Source organism: Phodopus roborovskii, unplaced genomic scaffold (assembly GCF_943737965.1).
Source record: "Phodopus roborovskii unplaced genomic scaffold, PHOROB, whole genome shotgun sequence".
Classification (NCBI taxonomy): Eukaryota; Metazoa; Chordata; class Mammalia; order Rodentia; family Cricetidae; genus Phodopus; species Phodopus roborovskii.
In genome coordinates, this window is record NW_026126734.1 from 252,949 (window position 1) to 274,027 (window position 21,079).

Consider the following 21,079-nt stretch of genomic DNA (forward strand, 5'->3'; position numbering starts at 1 on the left):
CTGGACCTGGCCCTGGCCCTGTACCTGGCCATGCACCTGGCCCTGGCCCTGGCTTGCACCTGGCCCTGGCCTTGGCCCTGCACCAGACCCTGGCATTGGCCCTGCACCTGGCCCTGACCCTGGCCCTCCACATAGCCCTAGCCCTGGCCCTGCAACTGGCCCTGGACCTGGCCCTGGCCCTGCACCTGACCTTGGCCCTGGCCCTGCACCAGGCCCTGAACCTGGCCCTGGCCCTACCTGTCCGTGCACCTGGCACTGGCCCTGGCCCTGCACCTGGATCTGGCCCAGTACCTGTCCCTGGCCCTGCACCTGGCCCTGGCCCTGCACCTGGCCCTGAATGTGAACCTGGCCATGGCCCTGCCCCTGGCCATGGCCCTGAACCTGGCCCTGGCCCTGCACCTGGACATGTACCTGGCTCTGGCCTTGGCCTTGGCCCTGCACCTGGCCCTGTTCCTGGACATGGCCCTGCCACTGGCACTGGCCCTGTACCTGGCACTGGCCCTGCAACTGGCCCTGGCACTGACCCTGCACCTGTGACCTTGGCCCTGTCCTGCAACTGGCACTTGCCCTGCACATGGCCCTGGCCTTGCACCTGGCCCTGTCCCTGCACCTGGCCCTGAAACTGGAACTGGCCCTGCACCTGGCTTTGGCCCTGACACTGCCCCTGGTAGTGGCCCTGAACCAGGCCCTGCACCTGGCCCTGCATCTGTCCTGTCCCTGCACCTGGCCCTGGTCCTGCACCTGTCCCCCGGCCCTGCACCTGGCCCTGACCTTGGCCTTGCACCTGGACCTGGCCCTAGCCCTCCACCTAGCCCTGGTATTGGCCCTGCACCTGGCACTGGACCTGCACCAGGCCCTGGCCCTGACCATGCACCTGGCCCTGAACCTGGCCCTGGCCCTGCAACTGTCCCTGGCCCTGCACCTGGCCCTAGCCCTGACCCTCCATCTAGCCCTGGCCCTGGCCCTGCACCTGGCCCTGGCCCTGGCCCTGGCCCTGCACCTGGCCCGGTACCTGGCCCTGACCTGGCCCTGCACCTGGCCCTGGCCCAGACCCTGGCCCTCCACCTAGCCCTGGCCCTGGCACTGCACCTTACCCTGGACCTGGCCCTGGCCCTCTACCTGGCCATGCACCTGGACCTGGCCCTGGCCCTGGCTTGCACCTGGCCCTGGACATGGCCCTGCAACAGGCACTGGCCCTGTAACTGGCACTGGCACTGTACCTAGACCTGGCCCTGAACCTGCACCTGGCCATGGCCTTTCACCTGGCCCTGCACCTGGCCATGCATCTGGCCCTGGATCTTGCCCTGAACCTGGGCCTGGTCCTGCACCTGGCCTTGGCCCTGCACCTGGACCTGAACCTGGCCATGGCCCTGCACCTGGCCCTGGCCCTGCACCTGGCCCTGGCCCTGCACCTGGCCCTGCATATGGCCCTGTACCTGGCCCTGCACCTGGCACTGAACCTGGCCCTGCACCTAGCCCTGGACCTGCACCTGGCCCTGGCCATGTACCTGGCAGTGCACCTGGACCTGGCCTTGGCCCTGCACCTGACCACTGCCTTGGCCCTGCACCTGGCCCTGGCCCTGACCCTGGCCCTCCACCTAGCCCTGGCCCTGCACCTGGACCTAGACCTGGCTCTGCACCTGACCTTGGCCCTGGCCCTGCACCAGGCCCTGAACCTGGCCCTGGCCCTACCTGTCCGTGCACCTGGCACTGGCCCTGGCCCTGCACATGGATCTGGCCCAGTACCTGTCCCTGGCCCTGCACCTGGCCCTGGCCCTGCACCTGGCCCTGACCCTGCACCTGGACCTGGCCCTGGCGCTGGACCTGGCCCTGTACCTGACCCTGACCCTGCACCTGGCCCTAGAGGTGAACCTGGCCCTGGCCCTGTACCTGGACATGCACCTGGCCCTGGCCTTGGCCATTGCCCTGCACCTGGCCCTGGTCCTGGATATAGCCATGCCACGGGCACTGGCCCTGTACCTGGCACTGGCCCTGCAACTGGCCCTGGCAATGACCCTGCACCTGTAACCTTGGCCCAGGCCCTGCACCTGGCCCTGAAACTGGCACTGGCCCTGCACCTGGCTTTGGCCCTGACACTGCACCTTGCAGTGGCCCTGAACCAGGCCCTGCACTTGGCCCTGCATCTGTCCCTGTCCCTGCACCTGGCCCTGGTCCTGCACCTGTCCCCGGCCCTGCACCTGGCCCTGGCCTTGGCCTTGCACCTGGACCTGGCCCTGACCCTCCACCTAGCCCTGGTATTGGCCCTGCACCTGGCACTGGACCTGCACCAGTCCCTGGCCCTGACCCTGCACCTGACCTTGGCCCTGGCCCTGCACCTGGCCCTGAACCTGGCACTGGTCCTCCACCTGGCCCTGGCCCTGCACCTGGCCCTGCACCTACCCTGGCCCTGGAACTGGCCCTGAATCTGGCCATGCACCTGGGCCTGTCCCTGCACCTGGCCCTGTCCCTGCACCTGGCCCTGAACCTGGCCCTGGCCCTGCAACTGTCCCTGGCCCTGCACCTGGCCCTGGCCCTGCACCTGGCCCTGGCCCTGCACCTGGCCCTGAAACTGGCCCTGCTCCTAGCCCTGGAACTGCACCTGGCCCTGGCCATGTACCTGGCAGTGCACCAGGCCCTGGCCCTGGCCCTGCACCTGACCCTGGCCTTGGCTCTGCACCTGGCCTTGGCCCTGACCCTGGCCCTCCACCTAGCCCTGGCCCTGGCCCTGCAACTGGCCCTGGACCTGGCCCTGGCCCTGCACCTGACCTTGGCCCTGGCCCTGCACCAGGCCCTGAACCTGGCCCTGGCCCTACCTGTCCTTGCACCTGGCAATGGCCCTGGCCCTGCAACTGTCCCTGGCCCTGTACCTGGCCCTGGCACTGCACCTGGGCCTGGCCCTGGCACTAGACCTGGCCCTGCACCTGACCCTGACCCTTCACCTGGCCCTGGATGTGAACCTGGCCATGGCCTTGCCCCTGGCCATGGCCCTGAACCTGGCCCTGGCCCTGCAGCTGGACATGCACCTGGACCTGGCCTTGCCCTTGGCCCTGCACCTGGCCCTGTTCCTGGACATGGCCCTGCCACTGGCACTGGCCCTGTACCTGGCACTGGCCCTGCAACTGGCCCTGGCACTGACCCTGCACCTGTGACCTTGGCCCTGTCCTGCAACTGGTACTTGCCCTGCACATGGCCCTGGCCTTAGACCTGGCCCAGGCCCTGCACCTGGCCCTGGACCTGGCCCTGACCCTGCACCTGGCCCTGCACCTGGCCATGCACCTGGCCCTGGCCTTGGCCCTGCACCAGGCCCTGGTCCTGCACCTGGCCCTGACCCACACCCTGGCCCTCCACCTAGCCCTGGCCCTGGCTCTGCACCTTACCCTGGACCTCGCCCTGTCCCTGTGCCTGGTCATGCACCTGGCCCTGGCCCTGGCCATGGCTTGCACCTGGCCCTGGACATGGCCCTGCAAGTGGCACTGGCCCTGTAACTGGCACTTGCACTGCACCAAGACCTGGCCCTGAACCTGCACCTGGCCCTGGCCCTTCACCTGGCCCTGCACCTGGCTGTGCATCTGGCCCTGGATCTGGCCCTGAATCTGGGCCTGGTCCTGAACCTGGTCTTGCCCCTGCACCTGGCCCTGTCCGTGGCCTTGGCCTTGCACCTGGCCTTGGCCCTGCACCTGGACCGGAACAAGGCCCTGGACCTGCATCTGGCCCTGGCCCTGCACCTGGCCCAGGCCGTGGCCCTGCACCTGGCCCTGGCCTTGGCCCTGCACCTGGCCCTGGCCCTGACCCTAGCCCTCTACCTAGCCCTGGCCCTGCACCTGGCCCTGGCCCTGGCCCTGGCCCTGCACCTGGCCCTGCACCTGGCCCTGGCCTGGCCCTGCAACTGGCCCTGGCCCAGACCCTGGCCCTCAACCTAGCCCTGGCCCTGGCCCTGCACCTTACCCTGAACCTGGCCCTGGCCCTCTACCTGGCCATGCACCTGGACCTGGCCCTGGCCCTGGCTTGCACCTGGCCCTGGACATGTCCCTGCTACTGGCACTGGCCCTGTAACTGGCACTGGCACTGTACCTAGACCTGGCCCTGAACTTGCACCTGGCCCTGGCCCTTCACCTGGCCCTGCACCTGGCCATGCATCTGGCCCTGGATCTGGCCCTGAACCTGGGCCTGGTCCTGCACCTGGCCTTGGCCCTGCACCTGGACCTGAACCTGGCCATGGCCCTGCACCTGGCCCTGGCCCTGCACCTGGCCCTGGCCCTGCACCTGGCCCTGGCCATGTACCTGGCAGTGCACCTGGCCCTGGCCTTGGCCCTGCACCTGACCCTGGTCTTGGCCCTGCACCTGGCCCTGGCCCTGACCCTGGCCCTCCACCTAGCCCTGGCACTGCCCCTGCACCTGGACCTAGACCTGGCTCTGCACCTGACCTTGTCCCTGGCCCTGAACCTGGCCCTGAACCTGGCCCTGGCCATACCTGTCCGTTCACCTGGCACTGGCCCTGGCCCTGCACCTGGATCTGGCCCAGTACCTGTCCCTGCACCTGGCCCTGGCCCTGCACTTGGCCCTGCACCTGGGCCTGGCACGGCACTTAACCTGGCCCTGCATCTGACACTGTCCCTGCACCTGGCCCTGAATGTGAACCTGGCCATGGCCCTGCCCCTGGCCATGGCCCTGAACCTGGCCCTGGCCCTGCACCTGGACATGCACCTGGCTCTGGCCTTGGCCTTGGCCCTGCACCTGGCCCTGTTCCTGGACATGGCCCTGCCACTGGCACTGGCCCTGTACCTGGCACTGGCCCTGCAACTGGCCCTGGCACTGACCCTGCAACTGTGACCTTGGCCCTGTCCTGCAACTGGCACTTGCCCTGCACATGGCCCTGGCCTTGCACCTGGCCGTCCCTGCACCTGGCCCTGAAACTGGAACTGGCCCTGCACCTGGCTTTGGCCCTGACACTGCCCCTGGCAGTGGCCCTGAACCAGGCCCTGCACCTGGCCCTGCATCTGTCCCTGTCCCTGCACCTGGCCCTGGTCCTGCACCTGGCCCTGGCCCTGCACCTGGCCCTGGCCTTGGCCCTGCACCTGGACCTGGCCCTGGCCCTCCACCTAGCCCTGGTATTGGCCCTGCACCTGGCACTGGACCTGCACCAGGCCCTGGCCCTGACCGTGCACCTGACCTTTGCCCTGGCCCTGCACCTTGCCCTGAAGCTGGCACTGGTCCTCCACCTGGCCCTGGCCCAGCACCTGGCCCTGGCCCTGCACCTACCCTAGCCCTGGAACTGGCCCTGAATCTGGCCATGCACCTGGGCCTGTCCCAGCACCTGGCCCTGTCCCTCCACCTGGCCCTGAACCTGGCCCTGGCCCTGCAACTCTCCCTGGTCCTGCACCTGGCCCTAGCCCTGACCCTGGCCCTCCATCTAGCCCTGGCCCTGGCCCTGCAACTGGCCCTGGCCCTGGACCTGTACCTGGAACTGTACATTTCCCAGGCCCTGGCCCTTGCCTTGGCCCTGCACCTGGAACTGGCCCTGGTCTTGGCCCTGCACCTGGCCCTGGCCCTGCACCTGGCCCTGGCCCAGACCCTGGCCCTCCACCTGGCCCTGGCCCAGGCCCTGGCTTGCACCTGGCCCTGGCCCTGGACATGGCACTGCAACTGTCACTGGCCCTGTAACTGGCACTGAACTGCACCTGGACCTGGCCCTGAAACTGCACCTGGCCCTTGCCCTTCACCTGGCCCTGCACCTGGCCGTGCATCTGGCCCTGGAACTGACCCTGAACCTGGGCCTGGTCCTGCACCTGGCCTTGGCCCTGCACCTGGCCATGAACCTGACCCTGGCCCTGCACCTGGCCCTGCACCTGGACCTGGCCCTGCACCTGGCCCTGCACCTGGCCCTGGCCCTCCACCTAGCCCTGTCCCTGGCCCTGCACCTGGATCTGCCTCTGCACATGTCCCTGGCCCTGCACATGTCCTTGGCCCTGAGGCTGGCCCTTGCCCTGCACCTGTCCCTGGACCTGCACCTTGATCTGGCCCTGGCCCTGCACCTGGCCCTGCACCTGACCCTGGCCTTGGATGTGAACATGGCCGTGGCCCTGCCCCTGGCCCTGCACATGGCCTTGGCCCTGCATCTGGCCCTGGCCCTGCACCTGGCCCTGGCCTTGGCCCTGCACCTGGCCCTGGCCTTGGCCCTGCACCTGGACCTGGCCCTGACCCTAGCCCTCTACCTAGCCCTGGCGCTGGCCCTGCACCTGGCCCTGGCCCTGGCCCTGGCCCTGCACCTGGCCCTGCACCTGGCCCTGCATCTGTCCCTGTCCCTGCACCTGGCCCTGGTCCTGCACCTGTCCCCGGCCCTGCACCTGGCCCTGGCCTTGGCCTTGCACCTGGACCTGGCCCTGACCCTCCACCTAGCCCTGGTATTGGCCCTGCACCTGGCACTGGACCTGCACCAGGCCCTGGCCCTGACAATGCACCTGACCTTGGCCCTGGCCCTGCACCTGGCCCTGAACCTGGCACTGGTCCTCCACCTGGCCCTGGCCCTGCACCTGGCCCTGTACCTACCCTGGCCCTGGAACTGGCCCTGAATCTGGCCATGCACCTGGGCCTGTCCCTGCACCTGGCCCTGTCCCTGCACCTGGCCCTGAACCTGGCCCTGGCCCTGCAACTGTCCCTGGCCCTGCACCTGGCCCTAGCCCTGACCCTCCATCTAGCCCTGGCCCTGGCCCTGCAACTGGCCCTGGCCCTTGCCCTGTACCTGGAACTGCACCTTGCCCAGGTTCTTGCCCTTGCCTTGGCCCTGCACCTGGCCCTGGCCCTGGCCTTGGCCCTGCACCTGGCCCTGACCCTGTACCTGCCCCTGGCCCAGAACCTGGCCCTCCACCTAGCCCTGGCCCTGGCCCTGCACCTTACACTGGACCTGGCCCTGGCCCTGTACCTGGCCATGCACCTGGCGCTGGCCCTGGCTTGCACCTGGCCCTGGCCTTGGCCCTGCACCAGACCCTGGCATTGGCCCTGCACCTGGCCCTGACCCTGGCCCTCCACATAGCCCTAGCCCTGGCCCTGCAACTGGCCCTGGACCTGGCCCTGGCCCTGCACCTGACCTTGGCCCTGGCCCTGCACCAGGCCCTGAACCTGGCCCTGGCCCTACCTGTCCGTGCACCTGGCACTGGCCCTGGCCCTGCACCTGGATCTGGCCCAGTACCTGTCCCTGGCCCTGCACCTGGCCCAGGCCCTCCACCTAGCCCTGGCCCTGGCCCTGCACCTTACACTGGACCTGGCCCTGGCCCTGTACCTGGCCATGCACCTGGCCCTGGCCCTGGCTTGCACCTGGCCCTGGCCTTGGCCCTGCACCAGACCCTGGCATTGGCCCTGCACCTGGCCCTGACCCTGGCCCTCCACATAGCCCTAGCCCTGGCCCTGCAACTGGCCCTGGACCTGGCCCTGGCCCTGCACCTGACCTTGGCCCTGGCCCTGCACCAGGCCCTGAACCTGGCCCTGGCCCTACCTGTCCGTGCACCTGGCACTGGCCCTGGCCCTGCACCTGGATCTGGCCCAGTACCTGTCCCTGGCCCTGCACCTGGCCCTGGCCCTGCACCTGGCCCTGAATGTGAACCTGGCCATGGCCCTGCCCCTGGCCATGGCCCTGAACCTGGCCCTGGCCCTGCACCTGGACATGTACCTGGCTCTGGCCTTGGCCTTGGCCCTGCACCTGGCCCTGTTCCTGGACATGGCCCTGCCACTGGCACTGGCCCTGTACCTGGCACTGGCCCTGCAACTGGCCCTGGCACTGACCCTGCACCTGTGACCTTGGCCCTGTCCTGCAACTGGCACTTGCCCTGCACATGGCCCTGGCCTTGCACCTGGCACAGGCCCTGCACCTGGCCCTGAAACTGGAACTGGCCCTGCACCTGGCTTTGGCCCTGACACTGCCCCTGGTAGTGGCCCTGAACCAGGCCCTGCACCTGGCCCTGCATCTGTCCCTGTCCCTGCACCTGGCCCTGGTCCTGCACCTGTCCCCGGCCCTGCACCTGGCCCTGACCTTGGCCTTGCACCTGGACCTGGCCCTAGCCCTCCACCTAGCCCTGGTATTGGCCCTGCACCTGGCACTGGACCTGCACCAGGCCCTGGCCCTGACCATGCACCTGGCCCTGAACCTGGCCCTGGCCCTGCAACTGTCCCTGGCCCTGCACCTGGCCCTAGCCCTGACCCTCCATCTAGCCCTGGCCCTGGCCCTGCACCTGGCCCTGGCCCTGGCCCTGCACCTGGCCCGGTACCTGGCCCTGACCTGGCCCTGCACCTGGCCCTGGCCCAGACCCTGGCCCTCCACCTAGCCCTGGCCCTGGCACTGCACCTTACCCTGGACCTGGCCCTGGCCCTCTACCTGGCCATGCACCTGGACCTGGCCCTGGCCCTGGCTTGCACCTGGCCCTGGACATGGCCCTGCAACAGGCACTGGCCCTGTAACTGGCACTGGCACTGTACCTAGACCTGGCCCTGAACCTGCACCTGGCCATGGCCTTTCACCTGGCCCTGCACCTGGCCATGCATCTGGCCCTGGATCTTGCCCTGAACCTGGGACTGGTCCTGCACCTGGCCTTGGCCCTGCACCTGGACCTGAACCTGGCCATGGCCCTGCACCTGGCCCTGGCCCTGCACCTGGCCCTGGCCCTGCACCTGGCCCTGCATATGGCCCTGTACCTGGCCCTGCACCTGGCACTGAACCTGGCCCTGCACCTAGCCCTGGACCTGCACCTGGCCCTGGCCATGTACCTGGCAGTGCACCTGGACCTGGCCTTGGCCCTGCACCTGACCCTGGCCTTGGCCCTGCACCTGGCCCTGGCCCTGACCCTGGCCCTCCACCTAGCCCTGGCCCTGGCCCTGCACCTGGACCTAGACCTGGCTCTGCACCTGACCTTGGCCCTGGCCCTGCACCAGGCCCTGAACCTGGCCCTGGCCCTACCTGTCCGTGCACCTGGCACTGGCCCTGGCCCTTCACATGGATCTGGCCCAGTACCTGTCCCTGGCCCTGCACCTGGCCCTGGCCCTGCACCTGGCCCTGACCCTGCACCTGGACCTGGCCCTGGCGCTGGACCTGGCCCTGTACCTGACCCTGACCCTGCACCTGGCCCTAGAGGTGAACCTGGCCCTGGCCCTGTACCTGGACATGCACCTGGCCCTGGCCTTGGCCATTGCCCTGCACCTAGCCCTGGTCCTGGATATAGCCATGCCACGGGCACTGGCCCTGTACCTGGCACTGGCCCTGCAACTGGCCCTGGCAATGACCCTGCACCTGTAACCTTGGCCCAGGCCCTGCACCTGGCCCTGAAACTGGCACTGGCCCTGCACCTGGCTTTGGCCCTGACACTGCACCTTGCAGTGGCCCTGAACCAGGCCCTGCACTTGGCCCTGCATCTGTCCCTGTCCCTGCACCTGGCCCTGGTCCTGCACCTGTCCCCGGCCCTGCACCTGGCCCTGGCCTTGGCCTTGCACCTGGACCTGGCTCTGACCCTCCACCTAGCCCTGGTATTGGCCCTGCACCTGGCACTGGACCTGCACCAGTCCCTGGCCCTGACCCTGCACCTGACCTTGGCCCTGGCCCTGCACCTGGCCCTGAACCTGGCACTGGTCCTCCACCTGGCCCTGGCCCTGCACCTGGCCCTGCACCTACCCTGGCCCTGGAAATGGCCCTGAATCTGGCCATGCACCTGGGCCTGTCCCTGCACCTGGCCCTGTCCCTGCACCTGGCCTTGAACCTGGCCCTGGCCCTGCAACTGTCCCTGGCCCTGCACCTGGCCCTGGCCCTGCACCTGGCCCTGGCCCTGCACCTGGCCCTAGCCCTGACCCTCCATCTAGCCCTGACCCTGGCCCTGCAACTGGCCCTGGCCCTTGCCCTGTACCTGGAACTGCACCTTGCTCAGGCTCTTGCCCTTGCCTTGGCCCTGCACCTGGCCCTGGCCCTGGCCTTGGCCCTGCACCTGGCCCAGACCCTGTACCTGACCCTGGCCCAGAACCTGGCCCTCCACCTAGCCCTGGCCCTGGCCCTGCACCTTACCCTGGACCTGGACCTGGCCCTGTACCTGGCCATGCACCTGGCCATGGCACTGGCTTGCACCTGGCCCTGGCCTTGGCCCTGCACCAGACCTTGGCCTTGGCCCTGCACCTGGCCCTGGCCCTGACCCTGGCCCTCCACATAGCCCTAGCCCTGGCCCTGCAACTGGCCCTGGACCTGGCCCTGGCCCTGCACCTGACCTTGGCCCTGGCCCTGACCAGGCCCTGAACCTGGCCCTGGCCCTACCTGTCCGTGCACCTGGCACTGGCCCTGGCCCTGCACCTGGATCTGGCCCAGTACCTGTCCCTGGCCCTGCACCTGGCCCTGGCCCTGCACCTGGCCCTGGCCCTGCACCTGGCCCTGCATATGGCCCTGTACCTGGCCCTGCACCTGGCACTGAACCTGGCCCTGCACCTAGCCCTGGACCTGCATCTGGCACTGGCCATGTACCTGGCCCTGCACCTTGACCTAGACCTGGCTCTGCACCTGACCTTGGCCCTGGCCCTGCACCAGGCCCTGAACCTGGCCCTGGCCCTACCTGTCCGTGCACCTGGCACTGGCCCTGGCCCTGCACATGGATCTGGCCCAGTAACTGTCCCTGGCCCTGCACCTGTCCCTGGCCCTGCACCTGGCCCTGGATGTGAACCTGGACTTGGCCCTGCACCTGGCCCTGGTCCTGGATATGGCCATGCCACTGGCACTGGCCATGTACCTGGCACTGGCCCTGCAACTGGCCCTGGCAATGACCCTGCACCTGTAACCTTGGCCCAGGCCCTGCACCTGGCCCTGAAACTGGCACTGGCCCTGCACCTGGCTTTGGCCCTGACACTGCACCTTACAGTGGCCCTGAACCAGGCCCTGCACCTGGCCCTGCATCTGTCCCTGTCCCTGCACCTGGCCCTGGTCCTGCACCTGTCCCCGGCCCTGCACCTGGCCCTGGCCTTGGCCTTGCACCTGGACCTGGCCCTGACCCTCCACCTAGCCCTGGTATTGGCCCTGCACCTGGCACTGGACCTGCACCAGTCCCTGGCCCTGACCCTGCACCTGACCATGGCCCTGGCCCTGCACCTGGCCCTGAACCTGGCACTGGTCCTCCACCTGGCCCTGGCCCTGCACCTGGCCCTGCACCTACCCTGGCCCTGGAACTGGCCCTGAATCTGGCCATGCACCTGGGCCTGTCCCTGCACCTGGCCCTGTCCCTGCACCTGGCCCTGAACCTGGCCCTGGCCCTGCAACTGTCCCTGGCCCTGCAACTGGCCCTGGCCCTGACCGTGCACCTGACCTTTGACCTGGCCCTGCCCCTGGCCCTACCTGGCACTGGTCCTCCACCTGGCCCTGGCCCTGCACCTGGCCCTGCACCTACCCTGGCCCTGGAACTGGCCCTGAATCTGGCGATGCACCTGGGCCTGTCCCTGCACCTGGCCCTGACCCTCCACCTGGCCCTATACCTGGCCCTGGCCCTGCAACTCTCCCTGGTCCTGCACCTGGCCCTAGCCCTGACCCTGGCCCTCCATCTAGCCCTGGCCCTGCACCTGGAACTGGCCCTGGCCCTGTACCTGGAACTGTACCTTTCCCAGGCCCTGGCCCTTGCCTTGGCCCTGCACCTGGAACTGGCCCTGGTCTTGGCCCTGCACCTGGCCCTGGCCCTGCACCTGGCCCTGGCCCAGACCCTGGCCCTCCACCTAGCCCTGGCCCTGGCCCTGCACCTTACCATGGACCTGGCCCTGGCCCTGAACCTGGCCATGCACCTGGCCCTGGCCCTGGCCCTGGCTTGCACCTGGCCCTGGCCATGGACATGGCCCTGCAACTGTCACTGGCCCTGTAACTGGCACTGGCACTGCACCTAGACCTGGCCCTGAACCTGCACCTGGCCCTGGCCCTTCACCTGGCCCTGCACCTGGCCGTGCATCTGGCCCTGGAACTGGCCCTGAACCTGGGCCTGGTCCTGCACTTGGCCTTGGCCCTGCACCTGGCTCTGTCCGTGGCCTTGGCCTTCCACTTGGCCTTGGCCCTGCACCTGGCCATGAACCTGACCCTTGCCCTGCACCTGGCCCTGGCCCTGCACCTGGACCTGGCCCTGCACCTGGCCCTGCACCTGGCCCTGGCCCTCCACCTAGCCCTGGCCCTGGCCCTGCACCTTGATCTGCCCCTGCACCTGTCCCTGGCCCTGCACATGTCCTTGGCCCTGAGGCTGGCCCTTGCCCTGCACCTGTCCCTGGACCTGCACCTTGATCTGGCCCTGGCCCTGCACCTGGCCCTGTACCTGACCCTGGCCTTGGATGTGAACATGGCCGTGGCCCTGCCCCTGGCCATGTTCATGGCCTTGGCCCTGCATCTGTCCCTGGCCCTGCACCTGGACCTGGCCGTGGCCCTGCACCTGGCCCTGGCCTTGGCCCTGCACCTGGACCTGGCCCTGACCCTAGCCCTCTACCTAGCCCTGGCCCTGGCCCTGCACCTGGCCCTGGACCTGGCCCTGGCCCTGCACCTGGCCCTGCAACTGACCCTGGCCTTGGCCCTGGCCTTGGCCCTGCACCAGGCCCTGCTCCTGCACCTGGCCCTGGCCCACACCCTGGCCCTCCACCTAGCCCTGGCCCTGGCCCTGCACCTTACCCTGGACCTGGCCCTGGCCCTGTGCCTGGCCATGCAACTGGCCCTGGCCCTGGCTTGCACCTGGCCCTGGACATGGCCCTGCAACTGGCACTGGCCCTGTAACTGGCACTGGCACTGAACCTAGACCTGGCCCTGAACCTGCACCTGGCCCTGGCCCTTCACCTGGCCCTGCACCTGGCCATGCATCTGGCCCTGGATCTGGCCCTGAACCTGGGCCTGGTCCTGCACCTAGCCTTGGCCCTGCACCTGGACCTGAACCTGGCCCTGGCCCTGCACCTGGCCCTGGCCCTGCACCTGGCCCTGGCCCTGCACCTGGCCCTGCATATGGCCCTGTACCTGGCACTGAACCTGGCCCTGCACCTAGCCCTGGACCTGCACCTGGCACTGGCCATGTACCTGGCAGTGCACCTGGCCCTGGCCTTGGCCCTGCACCTGACCCTGGCCTTGGCCCTGCACCTGGCCCTGACCCTGGCCCTCCACCTAGCCCTGGCACTGGCCCTGCACCTGGACCTAGACCTGGCTCTGCACCTGACCTTGGCCCTGGCCCTGCACCAGGCCCTGAAACTGGCCCTGGCCGTACCTGTCCGTGCACCTGGCACTGGCCCTGGCCCTGCACATGGATCTGGCCCAGTACCTGTCCCTGGCCCTGCACCTGTCCCTGGCCCTGCACCTGGCCCTGGATGTGAACCTGGCCGTGGCCCTGCACCTGGCCATGTCCCTGAACCTGGCCCTGGCCCTGCACCAGGACATGCACCTGGCCCTGGCCTTGGCCTTGGCCCTGCACCTGGCGCTGGTCCTGGATATGGCCATGCCACTGGCACTGGCCATGTACCTGGCACTGGCCCTGCAACTGGCCCTGGCAATGACCCTGCACCTGTAACCTTGGCCCAGGCCCTGCACCTGGCCCTGAAACTGGCACTGGCCCTGCACCTGGCTTTGGCCTTGACACTGCACTCTTGCAGTGGCTCTGAACCAGGCCCTGCACCTGGCCCTGCATCTGTCCCTGTCCCTGCACCTGGCCCTGGTCCTGCACCTGTCCCCGGCCCTGCACCTGGCCCTGGCCTTGGCCTTGCACCTGGACCTGGCCCTGACCCTCCACCTAGCCCTGGATTGGCCCAGCACCTGGCACTGGACCTGCACCAGTCCCTGGCCCTGACCCTGAACCTGACCTTGGCCCTGGCCCTGCACCTGGCCCTGAACCTGGCACTGGTCCTCCACCTGGCCCTGGCCCTGCACCTGGCCCTGCACCTACCCTGGCCCTGGAACTCGCCCTGAATCTGGCCATGCACCTGGGCCTGTCGCTGCACCTGGCCCTGTCCCTGCACCTGGCCCTGAACCTGGCCCTGGCCCTGACCCTCCATCTAGCCCTGGCCCTGGCCCTGCAACTGGCCCTGGCCTTTGCCCTGTACCTGGAACTGCACCTTGCCCAGGCTCTGGCCCTTGCCTTGGCCCTGAACCTGGCCCTGGCCCTGGCCTTGGCCCTGCACCTGGCCCAGGCCCTGTACCTGGCCCTGGCCCAGAACCTGGTCCTCCACCTAGCCCTGGCCCTGTACCTGGCCATGCACCTGGCCCTGGCCCTGGCTTGCACCTGGCCCTGGCCCTGGACATGGCCCTGCAACTGGCACTGGCCCTGTAACTGGCCCTGGCACTGCACCTAGACCTGGCCCTGAACCTGCACCTGGCCCTGGCCCTTCACCTGGCCCTGCACCTGGCCGTGCATCTGGCCCTGGAACTGGTCCTAAACCTGGGCCTGGTCCTGCACCTGGCCTTGGCCCTGGTCCTGCCCCTGTCCGTGGCCTTGGACTTGCAATTGGCCTTGGCCCTGCACCTGGCCCTGAACCTGACCCTGGCCCTGCACCTGGCCCTGGCCCTGCACCTGGCCCTGGCCTTGGCCCTGCACCTGGCCCTGGCCCTGAACGTGGCCCTCCACATAGCCCTGGCCCTGGCCCTGCAACTGGCCCTGAACCTGGCCCTGGCCCTGCACCTGACCTTGGCCCTGGCCCTGCACCAGGCCCTGAACCTGGCCCTGGCCCTACCTGTCCGTGAACCTGGCACTGGCCCTGGCCCTGCACCTGGATCTGGCCCAGTACCTTTCCCTGGCCCTGCACCTGGCCCTGGCCTTGCACCTGCACCTGGGCCTGGCACGGCACTGAACCTGGCCCTGCACCTGACACTGACCCTGCACCTGTGACCTTGGCCCTGTCCTGCAACTGGCACTTGCCCTGCACATGGCCCTGGCCTTGCACCTGGCACAGGCCCTGCACCAGGCCCTGAAACTGGAACTGGCCCTGAACCTGGCTTTGGCCCTGACACTGCCCCTGGCAGTGGCCCTGAACCAGGCCCTGCACCTGGCCCTGCATCTGTCCCTGTCCCTGCACCTGGCCCTGGTCCTGCACCTGGCCCTGGCCCTGCACCTGGCCCTGGCCTTGGCCCTCCACCTAGCCCTGGTATTGGCCCTGCACCTGGCACTGGACCTGCACCAGGCCCTGGCCCTGCACCTGGACCTGGCCCTGACCGTGCACCTGACCTTTGCCCTGGCCCTGCACCTGGCCCTGAACCTGGCACTGGTCCTAAACCTGGCTCTGGCCCTGCACCTGGCCCTGGCCCTGCACCTACCCTGGCCCTGGAACTGGCCCTGAATCTGGTCATGCACCTGGGCCTGTCCCTGCACCTGGCCCTGTCCCTCCACCTGGCCCTGAACCTGGCCCTGGCCCTGCAACTCTCCCTGGCCCTGCACCTGGCCCTAGCCCTGACCCTGGCCCTCCATCTAGCCCTGGCCCTGGCCCTGCAACTGGCCCTGGCCCTGGCCCTGTACCTGGAAATGTACCTTTCCCAGGCCCTGGCCCTTGCCTTGGCCCTGCTCCTGGAATTGGCCCTGGTCTTGGCCCTGCACCTGGCCCTGGCCCTGCACCTGGCCCTGGCCCAGACCCTGGCCCTCCACCTAGCCCTGGCCCTGGCCCTGCACCTTACCCTGGACCTGGCCCTGGCCCTGTACCTGGCCATGCACCTGGCCCTGGCCCAGACCCTGGCTTGCAGCTGGCCCTGGCCCTGGACATGGCACTGCAACTGTCACTGGCCCTGTAACTGGCACTGGCACTGCACCTAGACCTGGCCCTGAACCTGCACCTGGCTCTTGCCCTTCACCTGGCCCTGCACCTGGCCGTGCATCTGGCCCTGAAACTGACCCTGAACCTGGGCCTGGTCCTGCACCTGGCCTTGGCCCTGCACCTGGCCATGAACCTGACCCTGGCCCTGCACCTGGCCCTGGCCCTGCACCTGGGCCTGGCCCTGCACCTGGCCCTGGCCCTGCACCTGGCCCTGCATATGGCCCTGTACCTGGCCCTGCACCTGGCACTGAACCTGGCCCTGCACCTAGCACTGGACCTGCACCAGGCCCTGGCCATATATCTGGCAGTGCACCTGGCCCTGGCCTTGGCCCTGAACCTGGCCCTGGCCCTGCAACTGACCCTGGCCCTGCACCTGGACCTAGCCCTGGCCCTGGCCCTCCATCTAGCCCTGGCCCTGGCCCTGCAGATGGCCATGGCCCTGGCCCTGTACCTGGAACTGCACCTTGCCCAGGCCCTGGCCCTTGCCGTGGCCCTGCACCTGGCCCTGGCCCTGGCCTTGGCCCTGCCCCTGGGCCTGGCTCTGCACCTGGCCCGGGCCAAGACCCTGGCCCTCCACCTAGCCCTGGCCCTGGCCCTGCACCTTACACTGGACCTGGCCCTGGCCCTGAACCTGGCCATGCACCTGGCCCTGGCCCTGGCCCTGGCTTGCACTTGGCCCTGGCCCTGGACATGTCCCTGCAACTGTCACTGGCCCTGTAACTGGCACTGGCACTGTACCTATACCTGGCCCTGAACCTGCACCTGGCCCTTGCCCTTCACCTGGCCCTGCACCTGGCCGTGCATCTGGCCCTGGAACTGGCCCTGAACCTGGGCCTTTTCCTGCACCTGGCCTTGGCCCTGCACCTGGCCTTGAACCTGAACCTGGCCCTGCACCTGGCCATGGCCCTGCACCTGGGCCTGGCCCTGCAACTGGCCCTGGCCCTGCACCTGGCCCTGCATATGGCCCTGTACCTGGCCCTGCACCTGGCACTGATCCTGGCCCTGCACCTAGCCCCGGACCTGCACCTGGCCCTGGCCATGTACCTGGCAATGCACCTGGCCCTGGCCTTGGCCCTGCACCTGACCCTGGCCTTGGCCCTGCACCTGTCCCTGGCCCTGACCCTGGCCCTCCACCTTGCCCTGGCCCTGGCCCTGACCCTGGCCCTGGCCCTGCACCTACCCTGGCCCTGGAACTGGCCCGGAATCTGGCCATACACCTGGCCCTGTCCCTGCACCTGGCCCTGAACCTGGCCCTGGCCCTGCAACTGACCCTGGCCCTGCACCTGGACCTAGCACTGGCCCTGGCCCACCATCTAGCCCTTGCCCTGGCCATGCAGCTGGCCCTGGCCCTGGCCCTGTACCTGGAACAGCACCTTGCCCAGGCCCTGGCCCTTGCCATGGCCCTGCACCTGGCCCTGGCCCTGGCATTGGCCCTGGCCTTGGCCCTGCACCTGGGCCTGGCCGTGCACCTGGCCCTGGCCAAGACCCTGGCACTCCAACTAGCCCTGGCCCTGGCCCTGCACCTTATCCTGGACCTGGCCCTGGCCCTGAACCTGGCCATGCACCTGGCCCTGGCCCTGGCCCTGGCTTGCACCTGGCCCTGGCCATGGACATGGCCCTGCAACTGTCACTGGCCCTGTAACTGGCACTGGCACTGCACCTAGACCTGGCCCTGAACCTGCACCTGGCCCTGGCCCTTCACCTGGCCCTGCACCTGGCCGTGCATCTGGCCCTGGAACTGGCCCTGAACCTGGGCCTGGTCCTGCACCTGGCCTTGGCCCTGCACCTGGCTCTGTCCGTGGCCTTGGCCTTCCACTTGGCCTTGGCCCTGCACCTGGCCCTGAACCTGACCCTGGCCCTGCACCTGGCCCTGGCCCTGGCCCTGGCCCTGCACCTGCCTGGCCCTGGCCCTGCACCTGGCCCTGCATATGGCCCTGTACCTGGCCCTGCACCTGGCACTGAACCTGGCCCTGCACCTAGCCCTGGACCTGCACCAGGCCCTGGCCTTGTACCTGGTAGTGCACCTGGCCCTGGCCTTGGCCCTGCACCTGACCCTGGCCTTGGCCCTGCACCTGGCCCTGGCCCTGACCCTGGCCCTCCACCTGACCTTGGCCATGGCCCTGCACCTGGCCCTGAACCTGGCCCTACCTGTCCGTGCACTTGGCACTGGCCCTGGCCCTGCACCTGGATCTGGCCCAGTACCTGTCCCTGGCCCTGCACCTCTCCCTGGCCCTGCACCTGTCCCAGGCCCTGCACCTACCCTGGCCCTGGAACTGGCCCTGAATCTGGCCATGCACCTGGGCCTGTCTCTGCACCTGGCCCTGTGCCTGCACCTGGCCCTGAAACTGGCCCTGGCCCTGCAACTGACCCTGGCCCTGCACCTGGACCTAGCCCTGGCCCTGGCCCTCCATCTAGCCCTGGCCCTAGCCCTGCAGGTGGCCCAGGCCCTGGCCCTGCACCTGGCCCTCGTCCTGCACCTGTCCCTGGCCCTGCACTGGGCCCTGGCCCTGCACTGGGCCCTGGCCCTGGCCTTGGCCCTGCACCTGGCCCTGGCCCTGACACTGGCCATCCACCTAGCCCTGGCCCTGGCCCTGCACCTTGCCCTGGACCTGGCCCTGGTCTTTGCCCTTTCACTGTCCTTGTCCCTGGCTGTTCTGTCCTTGGCCCTGGCACTGCACCTGGCCCTGATATAGGCCCTGGCCCTGGCCCTGGCCCTGCACCTGGCCCTGGCCCTGCACCTGGCCCTGGCCCTGCCCGGCACCTGGCCCTGGCCATGGCCCTGCACCTGGCCCTGGCCTTGGCCCTGCACCTGGCCCTCCACCTAGCCCTGCCCTGGCCCTGCACCTAGCCCTGGACCTGGCCCTGGCCTTTGCCCTTTCACTGGCCCTGTCCTGGCTATTCTGTGATTGGCCCTGGCACTGCACCTGGCCCTGATATAGGCCCTGGCCCTGGCCGTTCTGGCCATTACCAGGTGCAGGGCCAGGGCCAGGTGCAGGCGCAGGGTCAGTGCCTGTGACAGGTTCAGGGCCATGACCAGGGTCAGGGCAAGGGCCTGGGCCAGGGCCTGGGTCAGGGTCAGGGCCAGGGCCAGGGGCAGGGCCAGGTGCAGGGCCAGGGCCAGAGTCAGGGTCAGGGCCAGGGCCAGGTGTAGGGCCAGTGCCAGGGCCAGGTGCAGGGCCAGGGGCAGGGCCATGGCCGGGGCCATGGTCAGTGCCAGGTGCAGTGCCAGGGCCAGGGCCAGGTTCAGGCTCAGGGCCAGGTGCATGGCCACGGCCAGGTGCAGGGCCAGGGCCAAGGCCAGGTGCAGGGCCAGGTGCAGGGCCAGGGCCAGGTGCAGGGCCAGGGCCAGGTGCAGGGCCAGGGACAGGGCCAGGGCCAGGTGTAGGGCCAGGGCCAGGTGCAGGGCCAGTGCCAGGGCCAGGTGCTGGGCCAGGGTAATGGCCAGGTGCAGGGCCTGGACCAGGTGCATGGCCATGGCCAGGTAGAGTGCCAGAGCCAGGGCCAGGTTTAGGGCCAGGGCAGGGCCAGGTGCAGGGCCAGGACCAGTTGCAGGGCCAGGTGCAGGGCCTGGGCCAGGTGCAGGGCCAGGGCCAGGTGCAGGGCCAGTGCTAGGGCCCGGTGTAGGGCCAGGTGCAGGGTCATTGCCAGGGCTTTTTGCTGGGCCAGGTCCAGGTCCAGGTCCATCGCCAGTGCAAGGGGCAGGGCCAGGGACAGAACAGCCAGGGACATGGCCAGTGAAAGGGCAAATGCCAGGGCCAGGTCCAGGGCCAGGTTCAGAGCCAGGGACAGAATGGCCAGTGACAGAACCAGGGTGAGAAAAGCCAGGGCCAGTATGGCCAAGGCAATAACTGCCAGGGCCAGATTAATTCAAGGCCAGTGCCAGAACGGCCAGGGACAGAACTGCCATGTCCAGAATTGCCATGGCCAGGGCCAAAACGTCCAGGGCGATAACTACCATGGCCAGATCATTCAAGGCCGGGCCAGAACTGCAAGGGACAGAAAGACCAGGGACAGGGACAGACAGGCCAGTTTCAAGGATAGAACAACCAGAACCAGTTCCAGAGCGAGTGCTTGGGCCACAGCAAGAAAGGAAGTCCAGGGCCAGGGCCAAATCAGCCAGGGCTAAGTTCAGATCAGCCAGGGCTAAGTTCAGAATGGCCAGGGCCAGAAATCCATGGGCAAAGGCCAGAAAGGCCAGGGCCAGAACGGCAAGGGCCAGGGCCAGGGCCAGAAAGTCCTATACCAGAACCCAGGACCTGAAGGACCAGGTTCAGGGCAAGAAAATCCAGAGCCAGAAAGGACAGTGCTAGAATGTACAGGGCAAGTGCCAGAAGGGCCATGGCTTATATAACCAGGCCAGACCCAGAAGGGCCAGGGCCAGTACGGCAAAAGCCAGAATGACCTGGGTAAGGGTCATAATGGCCAGGGTCAGGAACATGACCTGGGCCAGTGTGAGGGGGAAGGACAGAACAGCCAGGGTCAGTGTGAGGGCCAAGGACAGAACAGCCAGGGCCAGGGCCAATATCAGGGCCATGTCCAGTTCCAGGGCCAGTGACAGAACATACAGGGATAGGGCCAGTGACAGGGCAAAGGCCAGGTCCAGGTCCAGGGCCAGGTTCAGGGCCAGTGACAGAATGGCCAGAGACACAACCAGGGTGAGAACGACCAGGACCATAACTACCATGGCCAGATCGTTCAAGTCCGGGCCAGAACAGCAAGGGACAGAAAGGCCAGGGCCAGGGACAGACCAGCCAGGTTCAAGGTTAGAACAACCAGACCCTTTTCCAGAGCAAATGCTTGGGCCAGAGCAAGAAAGGAAATGGCCAGGGCCAGGGCCAGGGCCAAATCAGCCAGGGCTAAGTCCAGATTAGCCAGGGCTAAGTCCAGAAGGGCCAGGGCCAGAAATCCAAGGGCAAAGGACAGAAAGGCCAGGGCCAGAACGGCCAGGGCCAGAGCCAATATCAGGGCCAGGTCCAGTGCCAGGGCCAGGGACAGAACATCTAGGGACAGGGCCAGTGACAGTGCTAAGGCCAGGGCCAGGTCCAGGGCCAGGTTCAGGGCCAGGGACAGAATGGCCAGGGACAGAACAAGGGTGAGAAAGGCCAGTGCCTGAATGGCCAGGGCCATAAAAGCAAGGGCCAGATCGTTCAAGGCTGGGCCAGAACAGCAAGGGACAGCAAGGCCAGGGCCAGGGACAGACCGGACAGGTTCAAGGATAGAACAACCAGACCCAGTTCCAGAGCAAATGCTTGGGCCAGAGCAAGAAAGGAAATGGCCAGGGCCAGGGCCAAATCAGCCAGGGCTAAGTCCATATCAACCAGGGCTAAGT